The sequence below is a fragment of the Apium graveolens genome, chromosome 4 (genome assembly GCF_009905375.1).
Source record: "Apium graveolens cultivar Ventura chromosome 4, ASM990537v1, whole genome shotgun sequence".
NCBI classification, from domain to species: domain Eukaryota; kingdom Viridiplantae; phylum Streptophyta; class Magnoliopsida; order Apiales; family Apiaceae; genus Apium; species Apium graveolens.
Genome location: NC_133650.1, coordinates 87145401 through 87152372, shown reverse-complemented (window position 1 = coordinate 87152372; position 6972 = coordinate 87145401). Strand labels below are relative to the sequence as shown.

At 32.1% G+C, this 6972-nt stretch overlaps 1 long non-coding RNA gene across 6 annotated transcripts; it reads left to right on the top strand.

Moving 5' to 3' along the window:
- Window positions 1-481: 481 nt before the first annotated feature.
- On the top strand, window positions 482-4996 carry LOC141718151 (uncharacterized). Of its 6 annotated transcripts, none has more exons than XR_012573918.1 (5): window positions 482-619; window positions 757-829; window positions 4236-4380; window positions 4513-4592; window positions 4665-4996. It is a non-coding gene; the product is annotated as an uncharacterized LOC141718151 (long non-coding RNA). The 6 variants fall into 6 exon arrangements; XR_012573916.1 differs by having other exon boundaries at window positions 2466-4380; XR_012573915.1 differs by having other exon boundaries at window positions 1072-4380.
- Window positions 4997-6972: the final 1976 nt, after the last annotated feature.

Sequence of the window (6972 nt, the reverse complement as noted above, 5' to 3'; positions counted from 1 at the left end):
ATTTAATTATAATTATAAATTAAAATATTTTTTAATATCCAAAACAGATTAATGCAAGAAAATTATAAAAATAAAATTTTCAAACACATGAGAAGTAAACAAAACTCCATTTGTCTTATCATATTTTTCAGAAATTTGGAATGCTAAATGTTTCTTCCTAATTAATTTTAAATGTAAGTATATAAATGTGAAAGTTCTTTTAAAATAAAAAAGTTCATTAATTTTATATTTTAAAAATTAGTATATAAATAATGTTTTTTTAAAAAATCTTCCTTAATACATAAATTTAAATCATTAATTTTATGTTTGTCATTCTCATTTATTCAACAAAAAAGTTAATTTTATATTTTAAAAATTAGTATATAAATAATGTTTTTTTTAAAAATCTTCCTTAAAACATGCTCAGAATTTTGTAAAAAGGGGCAAAAACACCGCGTGTTTAACTTTAGAAAAGACCGCATATTTGATTAAATTTAATTCAAAAAAAAACTACTCTCTCATTTACACATTCTCTGTCTCTATCATTCTCTCTCTCTCTCGAACTAGGCGATTCTTCATTAGGGTCTCTCACCGATCAAATTAGGGTTCTTCATTAGGATTTCTAATAGATCGAATTAAGGTTGCTCCTTCAAGTTCAATTAGGGCTTATTCAATTGTGGTTCCAATTCTACTTGACTTCTTTAATTAGGCATTTTCAATCTCTGATATACAATTTTAAGGCGATGCGTGATATTTCAAAATTTGTGTTTTTCCCAGGTGACAAGGCTGGTCAGGATAGGAAAAAAGAGTTTAACGTTGGAGCACACATCTCTATAGACATTACATAGAGGTATCACCAGTAACTCAGTGAGTTTAAGTTTACTAATTTTCAACTATTAATACTGAATTAACAATTATTTAAAGTACCTTTGTCTCACCTTCCATGAGAATTTTAGAATCATCCGACCCTTGTGCAGCAAAGAGTTGCAGTGCTGATGTAGTGTCCTTGAGATCCAAATAATTAAGTTCCCTTTTTTTGGTCAGTGTGTGTCACCGTCCTAATGTGTACTATACTTTGAACCTGTTGTGTAGCGTACTACAATTTTCAAAGGATTTTAGAAAAAATAAATCATTGAAATGAAGACAATTAAAGACAAGTTGCAGGAAGACTCACATTAGTTGTCAATAGTTGTTTTTCTTAGAGGTAAGTTTCTTATGTCCAGTTCCAGAGTTTCTCATTTTCATAGCAGGTTGACTCTGATGTTCACGGATTTTGAACCCTTCACGGTATTTTAAAATTCTGGCTTCTCAGTATTTTTTGTATGCATAAATCATAATGAAAATATTTCTTTAATGGAAGTAAGAATAATCGTATCAGACTTGTCCCTAGAGAACAAAACTCAAAGCATGTGTGATCGGGCCCGGAATTTGATGGGGGGCAGGCAGTTATTTGTTTGGTTCAATGCGATATAGTCTATTAGCACCATTAGTCAATTTCAGCAGTTACGACCAAAGAGTCTATTCATTTACATTATTAAGCTACATGTTTTGTTATAATCATAGTAGACTCGTGGATGATTGGATTATACCATTAGTACGTTTTGCATATAGTCATTTCTATAACCTATACTTGAAAGCAATTTTTACTTATAAATTAGATATTCCAATCTCAACTTTTGTCAGCAGGTTGAGTTATAAGGTTAAAAAAAGTAATAGTTTTGCTTTCCTGAACTTCTTACAACTTAAAGTCATTTTGAGTAAATAAATTGTTATATAATTACCCTAAGGAAAATGTTATAGAAATATAACAGTAAGAACTTGAAGTTGGGTGGGGAGGGTAAACGTTAAAAAACCTTTCAGCTGCCAAGTTTAATTGTTTGAAGATTGTTTTTGTTATTCTACAATGTCTAGCACTGAGAATTACAGAAGGGGGGTTGAATGTAATTCTTGAATTTTTTCAAGTTCTTTTCTGTTTATAAAACTAAATGTGTGTGAATATCAAATGTGTTTGAATTACAAGTGCAGATGAAGCAAGATATATATTTAGAACACAAATCAAGAACAACACAAAGCTTTAAAAACTTTCTGGTGGATTGTTGTTCCACCAGAGATGTATATTGATAAGAAAATCCGTGATACAAAGTGATTTGTACATAGCTGCTTCCTAGTACAAACTAAGTTGATTCTCTCAAAATATTTCTATCTCGCTCAGCAGAATCAATTTAATTACTAGCTACAACTTGGTTTATATATACTACCAAGTTTACATGTGAAGGCAAATAAAGTAATCAGTACAAGACAAGTCTTCACATGCTTCTTCTTCATTCCTCTGTCCAATGCAATCCAAGGTAAAATAAGCATCTTTGAATACTCCTTGTTTAGCACCAGAATGGAAATACTGCAATTTCTTTGAATCCTCCAACAGGCTGCCACATTCCAAATGTCTCTGTCAACTCATGTGACTCTAACCCATGTGACTTTGTCAGCTTCTGTGTTGTCACCATCAACTGCTATTGAGGAGGAAATCATCCGTTGAAGCTTTATCCGTTGAAGGCTTTATCTGTTGATGCTTCATCAGTTCATGCTTTATCTATTGATGCACTCATCTGTTGATGCATTAGCAGTTGATGCTTTATCCGTTGATGCATGTTATCCGTTGAAGCTTGAAGGTCATCCGTTGAAGCTTTTTTTCTCATTCGTTGAAGGCTTGACATTTATCAGTTGACTCTATTTCACTTATACAAAATTATAAGACATGATTTATTTATAATTGGCCTTCCTATTTGCATATCCACTACTAGTCAACATGACTTATAAATTTCCTACAACTTCAAAGAATTAAAGCAAGAATGCAGAAACTGGAATGTGCTACATTCTTAATAAAATTCTAAGTAAAGCTACTCCATCAACGGATAGCCAAAGTGGTCTTATCCGTTGAAGGCTACAAACACTAAATTTCCACTTAATATGTTTTGTTATGATTATCATCAAACTAATGCACATATTCCTAACAGTTTTATTTACCTTCGGAATTTTTAGGGTATCTCTCTTTTATGTGTTAGGCGATCAGCTAGTCATACATGATACAACTCAACTGATAACTACAGGTTTTCAGTCCGTTATTGAGAAACAAGATCTGTCCCTCCTTTTATTTTACTCTATTTCTCAGCTCTTTTTCTCCATGTTCTATTTAAATTGCAGGTATCTCCATTTTTTTATTTAATGCTCAGCTCTTTTATTTCAGTTCGCTTCTCTGTTAATATGTATTGGTTCCTAAGGTTCTTAAATATTCTACTTTTTTGACTAATGTATTAAACAAATAAAATAAAATATTCTACTTTCATAATTATTTTTAATAAGTATTACAGTTGATTCCCTGAACAGAGAACCAAATGAATATCTTTTCGGATACTTTAAGGTGTCAAGAACTTTACATGGTATAAAAAACAGCATAAACATTAGTGCACAGGATCATCTTCGTATAGTACAAGATTTAAAAGGCTTTATACTGTATAGTGTATACACAATGTCTAGGAGTCCTTTATTTCCTTGCAATTGATACAAGAGGATGAGGTACTCTACAGTTTCCAAAGCCATGGGCAAATGTGTTGTAATGTTTCTCTTCAAAAATTAACAGACCTGGAATTTGTTATCTTAACCCTTGTAATGTTTTCACTGTGCTTGTGGAGCTATGGGAAAACAAGTTGCAGCAAGTAGCCAAACCAGTCTGGTTAGGGTGATGTTTAAGTGTACAGATGCAAGTCATGGATTTGAATTTTAGAAATTTATTTGTGAAAAAATAGTGAAAATTTTGTAAAAGACAGTTAGTGCAATTTGAGGCAGACCGGGAGAAAGGAGGTTCTTGTGATAATCAGTAGAGGTAGAGAGGTCTTTGCTGCATAGTTCAGTTGGCCAGTCCATTGTTTTGTTATAATCTTTCAATTTGTTTGTCTTTTAAGTACATTTAGGTCTTTTTTGTATAGTCAGTTTTATGGTTATGATGGTAAACTGCACTATCATGGAACTAAGTTTATAATGCCCTGGAGAGTGTGGTGCATGTGTTTGGTTGAATTACCTTGTTAATTTTAAAAATTTGAAAATTTTAATAAATGAAAGAAATGCAACTTTTAGTAAGCATGAGTATAATAGGTAACTTTGTTCCTTTGTTTTGTGCTAACAATTACAAGGATCTTGAAATTGTAAGTTCTTTTGTCTGATTTAAAAATCATTGAACTAAATAAATTTACCAATTTAAGGTACAAGGAACTTGCAATTACCTATTTAAGTACAAGAAACTTGCAATTACATAGATATTATACCATGTTGTTGGGGGATCTGAAGTTCTATTTGTAATCTCAGAACCAGAGGGTAGCAGTACTGCTGCAAAGAATCTGAAAAGAGGTAGTAGTTGTTTTTTCAGTGAGTTCTGCTCAACTGCATTTAGTTTAATAACTGCATCTAGTGACTATAATTCTTATGAAAGCTAACCTGTTTTGGTATTGTTATTAATAATTTGTTGGATAACTTATGTAGAATCTGTGTTGCGGCTGCCTTAAGGTGGGTTTCTGTTGAGAACGGAATAACTATTGTTAAGGTCAGTGGGTGTCCTGCAGGTACTCCTTGCATGCTGGCCTGTTATTTGACTATAATATCTCTCTCGAATTTCCCTCATTTTTGCATATTAGGTTTTGGTACCAGGATTGGGGCAAACAAATCTTCAACTTTCTTTGGATTCTATCTCTTTTCACATTAAGTAGGAGCATTTGACCGATAGTTTTCACTACTTTGGCTCCTCCATCAAACTCAAGGCCGAGGTGACACTGAATGTTGGCGGGTTTACTGATCTTTCTATAGTGGAGTTGAAATTTGGCTAGCAGCATTTTTAGCATTTTTAGTTTTTAGCAGTTGTTAGTTTCATCTAACATATCAAATGTAGACTATTCCTATTTATTGTTAAATGAGTAGAATGTTGAATAATTGGATATTGAGTTATTAAGAAATTACTTTTTAATTTGGATGTTCTTGTTCTAGATGTCTTTAAATATATAGTGAAAAGGAGGAGCCAGGTACAAATATGGCTGAAAATATAGAATAATTACTAAAAAAAAACCTTTTGCGTCTCTTCTAGTATAATGGACATATTAAGGGACTATTTTGCGTCTGTTCTTTGGCTTTATACTTCTGTTACGAGCAGATGTAAATTGTTTTTTTGCGTCTGTTAAAAAAAACAGACGCAAAAGTTCATATTTTATGCGGCAGTTTTATGTTTTATGCGTCTGTTTCTAACAGACGCAAAAAACTATATGCGTCTGTTGCCCAACAGCCACATATAATCTTTAGCTGATACGACTCCTCCATACGCGTCTGTTGTAAACAGACATAAATAACCTTTTATAACAGACGCTAATGGTTGTTTTTGTACTAGTGATTTCCATGATATAACATGTAGTAGTTGTTATATGTGGTTCTGCAGGCACTAGAAATTTTTTTGATATCTTGTTACGTGTTTATAATGCAATCATGTGAAAGAATCCGCGATTTGGACGCTGGTTTATTGACATTTTTACTGAGTTACTTGTTTTATTTTGTTTAGTATGCGTTTGCATTCATTTTATGTGTTTTCGGGGTCATCTGTTACTTTAGGAAATGTTTCGGTTTCTCAAAAATCAACGGACCGGGACCCCACCGGAACGTCAAATTCCACAAAATTCATAATTTTATTTTTATAAAATCATACATATTTCAAATATCCATAATTTTTGCATTTTTGAATCACTCTTAATTTTTGGGAAATTTTGGCATAAATTTTATATTTATTTGATTAAAACTTATTCCCCATAATTATTATTTTTGGGGCCTAGTTATTTTAATTAAAGGGTAAAAGCACCCTTAATTGATTTTGGGTATTTATTTTTTCAAAAATATAAATAGCTGAAAATCTTATTTTATTATTCATAATTATCAAAAATTAGAAAGAAAAAAAAAAGAGAAAGAAATTCAAAAAAATCAGTTTGGGGGCTGGATTTGTTCTTGAACATAGATTGAGTGATTTTGAGATCTACATGGATCGGTTGTTGATGCTCTGGTAACCAAATTGAAGCTTGAATCATCCTCTTTCTGTTGATATCACTTTCATCAATCGAGGGTAATTATTTTAGAAAATCGATTTTTGGTGTTCTTGAGTCGAATTTGGCTTTTTGATTTCTGGAAATTGTTGATTGAAATTGATGGTAGATAAAGCTTTAACATAGATTTTAGAATCGTTTTTAGGTATTAGTTGAGTCGTTTAATCATCGGGAGATATAACTCGAGTTCTTAAAGTTTTGGATTTTTATTTTGATTTTTTCTGAATTATTGGTTTATGATTTAATTTTATGGTTGATTGTAGAAGATTGAATGTTATACCAGCTTGATTTTGATATAAAAAACTTTTAAATTGGTTAACTATAGACGGAGTTCGTGTTTGAACGGAGTTTCACCGGCTTTAATGGAGGTTGTGGCCAGATTCTGAGCTCCACAACTTATCTGTTATTGTTGTTGATGTAGTTGTATTGTTGGGCTATTGTTTAATGCTTTCACTGGAAGCTTTAAACAAACATTTAAAGATTTGAGGTGGCTCTGCTGGATACTTTTTCCTCTGGAATATTTACCTTCTAACTTTTACTTGAAAAAACTGGTTACCCTTGAGTTGTCTAGCAGCAATATTAGAAGAATATGGGAGCTAAACATGGTAGGTACACTGAGTAGGTAGCTTGTATATATGAAAAATTGTACAAAATTGTCTGGATTAATTTTCTCCTGTTACACTGATATTTACAGGCTCCGCAGGTGTTTGAAAATTTAAAGACTCTAAACATGTCAAATTCTCGAAAACTAGAAACAACACCAGACTTCATTAGCTTACCGTATCTTGAAACTTTAAATCTTGAGGATTGTAGTAATTTGGAGGAGGTCCATGTATCCATTGGAAGTTTGGCGAGTCTTGTTCACCTG